Consider the following 13937-nt stretch of genomic DNA (forward strand, 5'->3'; position numbering starts at 1 on the left):
AAAAAAAAAAAAAAAAAAAAACCCAAACTGAGAAATTTTAAAGTGTTAGAAATTTTATTAAAGTTAACATTCCACAAGGTCATACTCATACAAATCAAACTGAAAAAATTCCAGGCATACAAACTATCATCTGTTAATGTGCCATCTTTTTCTCCAAATGTCAAAAATATTCCTAATGATACAAAAAGTCTCTAGAAAGACAAATTTACTGTCCATTTGTGCTGTTAAAAAACCTATATCTTCATTCATTTCATGAAATCCATGTTAAAAGAACCCTGTCTTGGTTGTATATTATCACAGCACTCTTGTATTAATCCATTTTTCTCAATTCCCCATAGTGGACTGCCATCTTGATTTCTCAGTGGTAGGGTCCATTTGAGACTCTTCAAGCTGACTGGGTGCTTGATGAAAACATTAAAAGAAAAAAAAAAATGCTGTTGGAATATCAACAATCATATTCCTTCAAACAGACAACATCTACCCACCTTGAAGATAAGCTTACCATACATAATGCTTTAATAATTTTGTAACAACTTTAAACTCTAAAATTGTATTATATTAAGTAGCATGTGCTGCACAGACAACTTCTCACTGATAGAAGCATGGCACAAACAGCAGCACACCAGTAACAAAATTCTTTTCCTGTCACAGATACAGAGTAACCATAAAAATGTGGCAGTAAGAGTCACATTTTTAATAGTTAAATGTTGTTACACTATCTACATGAGAAATGGAAACAAAAAGTCAAATCCACAATTCTGGAAAGCTAAAGTACAGCAAACACTATGGATTCTAAATCTCAATGCAGAAAACTTTCCAAGCTTCTTCAAATAAAACTAAATATGGAAAAGAATCTTAAAGAATTAAAAAAAAAAAGACCAAAGCAGTGGATCATAGCAGTTCTCTGGTGCAACAGATCTTAATTTTGCATAAGTAACACAAATGGATATGGATAATCTTGAGCTACATACATGAGAATGCAGGAAACATATAGCCACTAGAAAACAAAATGATCAAAATGCAGAGTGTCTGCCTGTCTTATTTGATGTATCAGATTTCAAATTCAATACAAGTAAAATTCTCATTTCAAAAACATCAAATTTTCCTCATTAAAAAAAAAAAAACTGCTTAAATAATTTGAGCTAAAGGAATTAAGGGAAGTCAGAAGATTTTACCATTAAATAAATGGCCCTGATTCATCATGATCAAACATAATTAGAAAAATAAGCTTTAACTCTGATCTTCTCTATAAATTTTACAGCTCTCAAACTAAAATTTATACCAATAAAGTCTGGATGACTGACTTGGAAGTTATTAAATACAAGGGCATTTTTTGCTCTTTAGGTAATTAATACATTCATTCCAAAACTATAAGGATTCATTGTTGCTGTTGTCTACTATATACAGTACAAAAATCTACTGAATAAATCACATGATTAACCAAGAGATATCACCACTCATTTAACAGATACTGAAAATGAGTGTCACAACATCAATAAACATCAAACAAAAGATATTTCTCCCAAACGTTTTTGCCCATATCTCTCCAGCCTAAAAGGAGAACTAAAAATAACTCATTTATTTCCCAGATCAGTAAAATAGCTTCCACTTGAATTGTTCATTCCTTAAAATTAAGGGACATATATCTCTATATTAAAGTAAAAAGATAAAAACCTTCATTCCTCTTGATTAGTTAATTATAAACCAATTTCTCAAACTCTGTTACAATGAAGGATCAAGCTCTAAATGTTTGGAATGTAAATACTATTATGATGAACAATGACGTTAATGCATTGATATTAAGTTACAGTCATTACAATAGCAATAGGTGCAATTTATTCAATCTAGTACACTAAGTGATAAACTCAGGGCTTCATACTCTCCTGCCACAAGGCAAGAGGCAAAATCCATTCTTGACACTATGTAAAATATTAAAGCCTTATTTTAAAAAATTAAAACCATATTTTTAAAGATTCACAAGGAAGCCAAATGATATTAAAATCATATCAAAATTAATTAACAGAATACATCATCTTGTGTGACAAAAGTAGAAATTAAAAAATACCAGCATATTGGTTGTGCTATCATATATACTGTCATCATATATAAGATGGTAAAAAGGGGGAGGGGGGTGAGTAGGATGAAGAAAAAGATTGGTACTAGAAAAGCCATGATCAATCTGCATTCCTATGAAGCAAATCAAAACCCAGAAAGTAAGCATTCTGTTAATAAGCAAAAGAGCTAAGTCAAGCATTCAAAGCACTTAAAAGAACAATAAAGGATTTCAGAATGAGCCATTTAATTTCATGGAATTTCAATTTCTTACAAAAATTAAATTTGCAAATAACCGAAGTTAAAAAAGTGAAAAGGTATGCATGAGTTGAGCCTGGAAATTTCATTGGTAACTAAATCCAGTTCTTCATCTGTAAAACAGAAGTAACAGTAGTACCTACCTTATGTAGCAGTAGTGGTGAAGATTAACATTTATAGCTTTTACATTACCTGGCATATAGAACGACCTCAATAAATATTAGTTATTACTCCAATATACCAGAGTAACCAAAGTACCTGAGGACCTACAGACTAACCTTAATGAATCAAACAATTTATATTCCAATGGTCATGGTATCTCTGAAAAATCTATAGGGTCCTGGGGTCAACTATTTAAAAGACAAAAACAATTTCTGCTTTAAAGAGAATTTAATGTCACATTTGGAGAAGGAAATGGCAACCCAGTCAGGTATACTTGCTTGGAGAATTTCAGGGACAGAGGAGCCTGGTGGGCTACAGTCCATGGGATCACAAAGAGTCCAACATGACTGAGTAACTAACATAATGCTAATGTTGCATTAAAATAAGATCAGTACAGAAAACTGAATAGGGTTTAGTATCAAAGCCCTACTACTCCATATCTTTTCAGCAATTTGTGGATTACTGCAAACATACTGAAGAGATGATGGTTTGATCCAGAATTCCATCATCAAACATACAAGCTTCAAGCTAATACTATGAAAAGTTAAGAGAATTTTCCCACTATAATGGTCACTTATACTTTTTTTTTTAATTGCTTGTTCTAAGTCAGTTCTAGACAAACTTTTATGGTAAGAAGGTATTAAGTATCTACTATCTCTTAAAATCCCCAAATACTGTACAGCCAGAAATTAAAAACACAATACTGAACAAGAAAGTTTTAAATTCTAATTCAGTAAATTTGCTTAAAACACATTGGGATACTGTAAAATGAGTTGTTAGTTGAAATTCAAGCAAGTGATTTATTACTGGATGTGTTTTAAGAGAGGTTCCCCTAAAACAAGCCACTTCCTTACCTCTACTTCTTAGCAAACCCCCATTTTACAAGCAACAAAAAAATGTGGAGGACAGGAAGAGCACAAGGAAAAAGATGAATGACTCAACTTTTTAAACAAGTGGTTCTAATAAATGTTACAATTTGTTAAAATTCAAAGACTTAATGCAAAACGAGTGGGACAAATGGGTACAAAATTACAGTAAGGAGAAATTGATCATTATCACATAATGAATCTTCCTGGTACTTATGTCATAATTTCAATCTTCTTTGCACAGCCTTTAAATTTGAAAATATTTAATATAGTCAATTCACATATTGTCTTATTACCAAAAACAGCTTGACTCCTCAATAGGATTAAAATATATTAACAAGTCTGGGTCCTAAATAAGGTGGGCATGCAAGAAACAAAAGCAGCCAGCTGTTGTTCACACTGTTAAAACTATGCTGTTCAACTATGGGGGCTAAGAAAATCATCTTACTTAAAAGTTTTATTATCAGATCTTCCCCATTATCCCTATTAGTTTAAAACTTGACTACATGTTCATGAAAAGATTGAAAGTTGTGGTTTCTTGTAACTTTTAAGCTTTTACTGAGTCAAAGTTTAGTATTTAAAGCATATCTAAAAGTTACTATTTAAAGCATTATAAACTTAACCATGAATCTCCCTTCATTTTTAGTTTAGACCCCAAACACTAGTTGACAAATGTTCAACAGCAACTATATACATTAAATTAACAAGTATTTACTGAGCACCCACTATGTGCCAGGCAATTAAGCACTTTAAAATAGAAGGCATGAAGTCAATAAATTATACTACATTAGGTAAGTTTTCATCTCTGTCCTCACCACCCATTAAAAAAAAAATTCAATTTTACAGGTCCTAGTCACCATTTATATAATAGAGGTTCAAACAATAATGAGAAACAAAGATTATCATATAGAATCTAGATACGTAAATGTGATTCAAAAACTCTTTTATAAAACAATTACTAAATAATTATACTAAAAAGTTTTGTCAAAAATAAACAAATCCATTTGAAAATTCATCCAAATTCATTTATACAGTCTCACCACTCTTTTCTCACTATTTCTCAGATGGTGAATTAGAAATTCCATAGTAGTAACCAAACCTTCTACACTATCAAGGCAAAACCCCAGTGTAAAAAGAACTTTTTGTTGGGCTTTCAAGTTTAAGGAAAGCTCATGATTACTTCATTTATTTGAATTAGTAACAATGAAATCCAGTAAAAAGTATGCTCTATTACCAAGAGAATTCAAGGGCTTCTGAGTTCTATATATGTAAAGCTGACAAAAAAGAAGAATCCAGAATAAGCTAAATTGCTTACAGGACAAGATACTAAGTATTCAATGGTTTGTGGCCATTGGCTACAACTACTCTCTACTCAGTAGCTCTAAATAAAGTAGACACAGAAAATGTATAAATGAAACACCATAGCTGTGTTCTAATAAAATTTTATTTATAAAAACAGAGGGCAGTTTACAAACACCTAGATCTACGGTGCAGGTTTTTTATTTTGGCTGCGCTGTGCCTGCGGCCTCCTATTTCCTTGACCAGGCATTGAACCCTGCACCTTGCAGTGGAGCCCAGTGTTAACCACTGGGCCGTCAAGAGAAGTCCTAGGTATAGTATTAAGAGCATATTCAAATATGATTTCTTGCCATTTAAACTTTGCCTGAACCTAAGTTAGAAAAGCAGAAAGTAATAAAAGGTTGGAGTAAATTAATAAGATTTTAATAAACTTGGTACACACCCAACCATATGGGTCTATTTTTGTACTGTTTTGAATCTCACTAAATCTGTTTTTATAGACTCATTTACTTAAAATTTCCAAAGTCATATTTAAACTTAAAAAACAGATTAAACATGTAAATTGAGTAAAAACTTACTAAATGCTTCCACCAACATCTATTTCACTTCACTGTAGAGGCCCCTTAGGTAATTCAGCTTCAGGATTCATATTCCTGCAGAAAGCAAAAGGAATACAATTTTATGAATAGAAACACAAAAATAGACTTGGAAATTTCAACATCTTATCAGAATCAATTACCAGACATGTATTTATAAAGACAGTTCCAAAAGATCAAAAGTTCAAATCCAGAGAATCTTAAACCTGAACGCTCGGAGCTTCACCTGTAGAATGTTATTATAAAAACACATGTTAAGTCTCAGTCCCCAAGAACTTCCTAGGTAAAAATCTGGGCTCCCTAACAGGCAGTCATGGTTGTTAAAACAGCTGTTTAACAGAGCCAACCTCACTCAACAGAAGAGAAGGATTTTATCTTCTGGTCCTTCATCTAACCTGCTTTCAACATTTCTAAAGGAAAACATCCATTTCCAACCTGGCAAGGCCATGTTTCTCACTCTTCAGTATTACTATATTATCGTGAACCTTAATCAAATCAACACTATTCTGGGATAGAAACCTTAAGCATAATTTCCAACTTTCCTTTACTACTAATTAAATGGACCTACTCAACACTTGTTCAATCACTAAGTCTTGCTGGACCCTGTGAATCCATGAACTGCAGCATGCCAGGCTTCTCTGTCCATCACTATCACCCTGAGTTTGCTCAAGCTCATGTCCAGAGTTGGTAATACCATCCAACCATCTCATCCAGTCGCTCCCTTCTCTACTTGCCCTCAATTTTTCCCAGCATCAACACTAAGCCTCTCTAAAGTATATGGCTTGATAAAAATACCATACCCATACTTTTCACTGGTTAGACTGAAATACTTCACCAACATGGAAGACAATGTTTCTCTATCTTGAGTATATTTTTGAGAATACAGGTATATACTTTTTCCCGTCACTCCTGTGCCAAAGTATGATTATAATAATCAAAATAATGGCAAGAACTATCCAAAATGCTTTGTTTAAAAGTTCAATATAAAAAAGTACCAATTTAAGAATTTTTAGAAAGTAAAATAAAGTTTAAGATTTAAGCAACAACTAAGCTACCTTAAATGTTTTCCAAGACCAAGGTTTCCAATTTTCAAATTATAAAGCAAGTTCCTGATAACTTTACCAAAACCCATTAATCATTTTGACTATTCATATCCAAGAAATATTGCAAAGACCTGCTTCAAAATTTCTTCTAAGATCAAGGTGCTAAAATTTCCTCCCAACAAGTTAATAAAATGAAGCAATTAATAAGAAACACAGCATTACTCATTTTTAAGCTTCCAAATTTAACCTGACCTTATATAAAGAAGGCAGTTACTGAACAAAGATAAATCCTAAATCAATCAAGTAAAATAAATTGATTTAGTCCCTGAGAGTAGAGCAGGAATGACTTAAGGGAATATCCATGAAAGAAGTATCTGAGGAAAACTCATCAGCTTATTAAAAAAAGCTCTCTACCAGTATAAATATGTGGTTCAGAGTGCTCACTCCATGAAAACCAGATGAAAAGTTGGATCACACTTTGCACCACCACAAAAATTACTGACACTGATGTAATCTTACCACTCAATCTCCTTTCCAAAATGACAAAGCTTTCCTTTATGTGGAGACCTGGGATTGACCCCTGGGTTGGGAAGATCCCCTGGAGAAGGGAATGGCAATCCACACCAGTATTCCTGCCTGGAGAATTTCACAGACAGCATAGCCTGGCAGTCTACAGTCCATGGGGTCCATGGGGTTGCAGAGTCAGACACAACTGAGCCACTAACACAAGCTAAGTTCACCTTAAGCAGACTACAAACTTTGATATATCAATTTTGCTCATATTCCTATCTATCTCTAATATTTTGCAGTAACAAGGATCCTCATTTGAGAGGCTTACTCCTTGGAAGGAAAGTTATGACCAACCTAGATAGCATATTCAAAAGCAGAGACATTTCTTTGCCAACAAAGGTTCGTCTAGTCAAGGCTATGGATTTTCCTGTGGTCATCTTTGGATGTGAGAGTAGGACTGTGAAGAAAGCTGAGCACCGAACAATTGATGCTTTTGAACTGTGGTGTTGGAGAAGACTCTTGAGAGTCCCTTGGATTGCAAAGAGATCCAGCTTTTGAACTGTGGTGTTGGAGAAGACTCTTGAGAGTCCCTTGGATTGCAAAGAGATCCAATCAGTCCATTCTGAAGGAGATCAGCCCTGGGATTTCTTTGGAAGGGATGATGCTAAAGCTGAAACTCCAGTACTTTAGCTACCTCATGCGAAGAGTTGACTCACTGGAAAAGACTCTGATGCTGGGAGGGATTGGGGGCAGGAGGAGAAGGGGACGACAGAGGAGGAGATGTCTGGATGGCATCACTGACTCGATGGACGTGAGTCTGAGTGAACTCCAGGAGTTGGTGATGGACAGGGAGGCCTGGCGTGCTGCGATTCATGGGGTTGCAAAGAGTCGGACACAACTGAGCGACTGAACTGAAAGGTATATTATGATTGCTGGTCACTTTATAATAAAATGCAAAGATGACTTTAGTGCAGTCTTACATTAACACTAGGCCATCTGTGCTTTTCTTACATTTGATTGTCATCTTTTGAAGTCCTCAAAACCACCTAACATCTTAATTAAGAATAAAGTTTGAGAGCATTGTGAAATATAAGAAATTTTTCACAAAAATAAGATACTAGTGGTAAAGTCATCAAGTTATAAGAAAACTCTCACAACTCATAAACCACTAAAGTTAAGCAAAATATTTAGCTTGATAACCTAAATTAAAATGATTTTGACTACTCTGTAATATATATTAAGGATATAATTGCTTGTTTGGAAAATATTCAATTTCAAATAAACTCAAAAAACAAAAGCTTGTTTTCCAAAACAGTGGATTATCTAGCTTTACACAATGTATAAATCAAATTGTTGTAGTAAACATGCTTCTTAGAAGTTATGTAAACATTCAAATCAGTTTTTATTTGTAAAGTTCAGAATATCCTTGAATTTAAATTGTCATGGTTAATTATATTCAGAAATAACACTCAATTTGACAATTAAGTGCGGTGAGCTACTTAACCTGGAAGGGAAAGGCAGCTGAGTAAGAGAATATTTATCTCTGAAATACAGTTGTATTCAGAGAAAATTATATAGGTTATGCCAAGCATGTAAGCTTTATAATCATGATAGTCAGCTGCAAATGTTACATTAAATACATTAATCTTTAAATTACTTAATGAAATAATTAGGAAAAAAATTCAAAACGCTTTCATTGCAGCATTCTAAATCTCTATTTTTTAAAGACACTTCTCCATTGTCTGCATTTATACTATTTATTAATAGTTTAGAATGCCTAAAATTAAGAAACAGCTTCCCTGGTGGCTCAATGGTTAAGAATCCTCTTGCCAATGCAGAAGACGCAGGTTCCTGGGTCGGGAAGATCCCCTAGAGAAGGAAATGGCAACCTGCTCCAGAATTCTTGCCTGGGAAACCCCATGAACAGAGGAGCCTAGCAGGCTATAGTCCATGGGGTCACAAAGAGTCAGACACAATTTAGGGACAAAACCACCATCAAAATTAGGAAAGTCAGGTATACTACCGGCCCAGGTCTCACGTTATTCAAATAACTTCAACATAAAATTAATACCTACAATTTGCAATGCAAAAATTACAAAAACTGCTCTCCAGTTTAAGAGAATTAGACATTCTATTATTTTTACCACACAATTCAAGAGCAAACTGGTGTGAGATTGGAAAACTCCAAATATTTTATACAAAATAGGAAGACTAAAGCCCACAGTGAATAAAATGTCAAGATTACAGAACTAATTCACATTAGAAGCTGGGTCTCCTCTCTGTTCAATCAGTTATTCTTTCCATTCTTTCACACACCTCTCATTAATGGAGAAGATGGAGATATCCCCAAGTTATCTTTTTTCCCTCTCAACAAAGAAGAAAATCAGAGTAAACAAGGCAAATTAATTGGTTGTCCACAGTCCAAAATTTTAAATTATCAAGAAACTGTGAATAGTAAACTAAGCTTGAAAGAAAATTTATATTCAAAATTACCTATTTCATATAATCTAGCCTCTAATTATAATGCAATAGTTCATGAAAGCCTTTTGTTAACTATGGGCATGGCTTCCTTCATTATCTGTGGAACTCCAGGGAATTTTTTAAACAGTTGTTGCCACAATGATAAACACAATGGAATTCAATCTCGAACCTGATCAGGTTATTTTGATTCAAGAATTCAAAATGTTAAAATAAAAACAAGTATTTAAGTATTTTTAACTTTGACTCAAACAGAAAATAGTAATAAACTAAATAATTTTTTATGAACTATACAAACTTAAAATAATGGAATCTTAGGTTATATTTGCTCTCATGTATCCATTCTTTTTGTCTACCAGAAATATTGCCAATTTTACAAGCTTGGCTCAGCAGATTTCAAAACACTGACCGTATTATTATGAAGGTCAAAGGACATGCAGATCTTTTAAAAATATTTATTTTGTTGGTGATAAAAAGGAAAACTGAACTCCATTATGTTAATTTAGGAGTTTCTGTATCATTTAAAGTATTTTTATAATGATTAATACTACACAAAAAAATTAAAATCTCCATTTAATATTTTAATCTTAAAGTCTTTTATTTTTTTTTTACTTTTATGGATTCAAATTACAACTTCGGTAGTCTATTATAAGTCACTGCCAATTTCTACTTAAACTTACCCTAAACTTCACATACATTTGTGTCTTAAGAAGCTCAATTCTCAATTTTTACAACAGTGTCCAAGCACATCTGAATGCCAAAATAACATCCTATCATTTACAAGAAGGAATCCCTAACCTTGATATTTGTATTAAAGACGCTTGGGATGAAAACATGTCTTGACTCTACATATATGACATCTTAAAACTTTATACTGTTAAAGGTCTAACATTTGGTTTCCTTTGTACATTATAAAAAACACAAATTTGACCAAACTGCAAAAGGACCAAAAAGCAAAAATTAAGCTAAATTAAAAGAAATAAAAATATTACCTCTATCATCTATTTGAATCAACAGAATAAGCTAACACCAATGATAAATTATCCACAAAAATTATAAGAACAAATGCAAACCTGCCCTTATATGAATTAATTGGTTATTTGACTACCCTTAAAATTTCCCAAGATATCTCATTATATTCCATATTTCCTCTGGTAAATCCCTTGTTAATATCACTTGACATTAATTTCCACATTCAGTGTTAAGGAGTAAGAAATTATTCCTGACAATTCTGTACCTATTTTTTTAAATTCATGTATCTAATTTTAGGATATCAAAAAATCATATACATGTTGAAATTATTCCTTCCTTTCAAGCTCTAAAGACTTACTAAGCTATAGGTAACAAGTCTCTCTTGTCACATCATTTTAGTTTCCTGTAAAATAACTTATTTTTCTACCTGTTTGGGAAGAAAGACTCACAAAAATAGGTAAAATGACTATTTTAAATCCACTAAATAATAACTAGACTACGAAAGGGTCTACTTAATTTTTGAAATACAGTTCTTTTAAGAATTGTAAGATCTGCAGATACAAAAATTCTACGCCATTTCTAAAACATAATCTATATCACCAAAAAAATGGCTGAAGAATGTACATTTCAGATTGTAAAGATGACTCAACTTCTGATTTAACCATAAATCTAAATCACCATTTAACTGAAAATTACTGAATGTCTCACAGCTGATATAAATCACATGTATCAACTGTTTTAACATTAACACAAAACTGCTTTGATATAAGGAAATGCACTTGACGGGCTTTTCCTCATCCCTTTTTTGAGATTAAGTCTACAATTTATGTCACATTGACAACCTTTACTGATATTTTCCTATTCAAATGTTGGTAGCTATTAGACTTCATATGTTGGGTAAAAACATTTACTTACTTGCTATACAAAATACAGACTATCACAAAGATTTATCCTCAAGGACAAAATTCCATGGTCTCAGTCTTCAAAATGGCATACCTTTTGGGGGGGGGGGGGGGAAGAAAACAATATTCTAAACAATTCATTGATGGAACCACCAAAAGCCAAGTAGGAAAACATGTTTTTAAAGTTCTTATTTCATAAAAGGAACAAAAACTAAAATCTATGCTCACAAAACGCTAGTTTTTAAAACATTCTCCCCTAAAATGTTAATATGAATAGTAACTAGATTGAATTTTCCAATGAACTTATTTAATATTAAAGATTAAAACTGTTTACACAGCATATTAGGCAGCAAAAAAGAAAAACCATATCTTTGGTTTATGGTTTTCCTGAAAGTATAATCAGTCTTTTTCTTGGTCCCAAAATTAAACAAAGGCTTAAAGGACCTTCAATATTTTAAACTATTCAAAAGGCACATGAAGTTACAATAGCTATGTACGTAATACTTCTCAATGAAAAGGTTTAAAGATTTTGTAAAATTATTTCAGATACTTACTCATAATCAGTATCAAAAATATAAATTATCAAAGAAAATAAAAACCTAATAAGCTTACTTTTATGTCAAAGTAGTAAAATTTACCCATTCTTACCTCAAATAAACAGCGTATTTGTTCAGAATCATCGTCAATCAAATTTAATTTTAATCTTGTAAGTTACCTTAAAAAAAAAAAAGATAGTATCAGTGTTTGGATTTTTGAACAATTCTTGGCCAAAGTTTCAGTGTGATGGAACAATGAGAAAATATTCCAGAGACATGCTCACTGGATAAATCAAGAAGATGCTCATCAACGCGCTCCCTGTACATGTGAGGTTGCAGCTATTTATCAGAGGGCCTATCACTCTTTGTTTTCCTCATCTTTTGGGTGCGTGCATAAACATTAGAGAGAAAGCAAGGAGATTAAAAAAGAAAGAATTCACATCTTTGGAGAGGGTTAAGATTATAACCTTGTTTTCATTTTTATTTTTCTTTGATGCCAAGCAATATACCAAAACAAAGAAGTTTACCACTGGTAAAGATTGAAATTATCTTAAATTTTCTTTACCATCTAGAACTACCTTTTACAAGAAACGAGCAATTAAAAATTAACTCCAGGAGAAATAAGTGAAGTTAAAATGGCTACTGGTTACTTTAAATTTTTAAACCACAAGTTATTTGATCTCACCAAGTGGGATATTAGCTTTGTCTTTAAAGCAAATCTAAAACATGTACTATCTATGATCTTTATTCAATTTCAAACTGAGGTCTCTAACCTTTTCAGTCTCCCTTCCCCCATTTCTCATGTAAAAAGATCTTAGGAGGTTAAACAACTAGCAATTATTTTGCATTTTGCTATTTAGAGGATTCTGAAAAACTAAGATTCAGAATATTAATGTCAAACGACTTGCAAGGTTCAAAAATTTCAAAAAACGTTGATTTGAAAAACCAAAACGGTTAAAACAACACAGTCTGTAAAATCAAGATATGCGCAACTGATGTAACGTGTAGCAGTATATGAATACTATTAGGAAAATAAAACAATTTCACTAACAAAAATACCCTCAGAAACATTAAAAAATACAACAGTACCTGTGATTTTACAAGTACTACGTAAATCTGCCCAACACTATTTTTACGTAGATCTTCACCTCCACAACACCACACGAGCTACCGCAGGACGAAGACAAATATATTCTAAAATACACAAAGGTTTGTGCATTTGTGGTTTGTTCTTCAAATCACTAAACTTAAATTCCCTCTCAGACAAGGTTTCAAATTTCTAGACTGTACAGGGGACTCTACAAATTTTTAAAAAATCATAATACACTATTGAAATACTGTTCCATTTTGAGCATAACTGGATTTTTATGCATGCAACAAATATGGCTCCTCTTCATCGCCCATTACCGAGCAATCCTACTTTAATATTTACACTACCAGAAAGTAACTTCACAAAGGGATTTGGTCTCTGAATATTCCTTTGCAGAAGTTTTGTCGACCACAGCTTGTGAGGATATACATTATTTTTAAAAATAATCAAACGACGAACTTAAACTTTTAAAAGTCTAGGAACTGACCCAAGTACCTCCTAACATTCAGGTGTGGTATAACGGCTCCTTATGACCTTTTTAAAAGTACCCCAACAGTAGATTTAATCATCGTTCAAACAACAGAATGTCAAACAATCTTGGCGTAATCACTCAGTAAAATAAACTACCTTAATCAAACGTCATCTTCTAGCACCGTAATTATAATCTATTTCCATTAAACAGCCCTGACGACATAGTAAACTTGGCTTCGTAATTTTTGAAATACCAGAAGCACTCCTCCAACTTGCATTTTTAAAGACAACCTTAAAGTCAGTAAAGGGTTGAACAAGCAGCAACTACCTTTCATCTGTAACACTGCAGCCGTTTTCAAAATCGGCTTGGAAAGAGTTAAAAGCCAACACCCAAAAGGAAAAAAAAAAAAAACAAGTTTTTATTTTTTGTTGAAACGTAGTCAGGGTTCCATTGTTCTTTTAAATTCGACCACGAAGATGAGTTCCCACCTCACGGGAAAGGGGTTAAAAAAAATCCCCAGTTGGAAGGATATGAAAAGGGGATTCTTTTTTCCTTACCCTAAATATCAAAATAACTCACCAGGACAGACGGGGGCTCTCCTCGCCCGGTCGCCGCCGCCGCCCCTCTCCCCGCGGGGCCGGTCCGGGCAGCAAGACGGCCCCCCGCCGCCGCGGGGTCTGCAGCGGGGCCCCGCGCCCCCA

At 33.3% G+C, this 13937-nt stretch overlaps 1 long non-coding RNA gene across 3 annotated transcripts in view; it reads right to left on the reverse strand.

The window, feature by feature from the left end:
* Positions 1 to 35: 35 nt before the first annotated feature.
* Positions 36 to 13937, reverse strand: part of LOC104982747 — a 16160-nt gene continuing 2258 nt past the window's right edge. Inside the window, exons 1-5 of one of the 3 annotated variants that reach the window (XR_824552.1) lie at positions 13816 to 13848; positions 11787 to 11853; positions 11152 to 11232; positions 5216 to 5290; positions 36 to 401 (exon numbers count right to left, since the gene is read on the reverse strand). This is a non-coding gene — a long non-coding RNA (uncharacterized LOC104982747). The other 2 variants (XR_824551.1, XR_824550.1) reach the window with 2 other exon arrangements.

The sequence above is a fragment of the Bison bison genome, unplaced genomic scaffold (assembly GCF_000754665.1).
Source record: "Bison bison bison isolate TAMUID 2011002044 unplaced genomic scaffold, Bison_UMD1.0 scf7180017860443, whole genome shotgun sequence".
Lineage (NCBI taxonomy): Eukaryota > Metazoa > Chordata > Mammalia > Artiodactyla > Bovidae > Bison > Bison bison.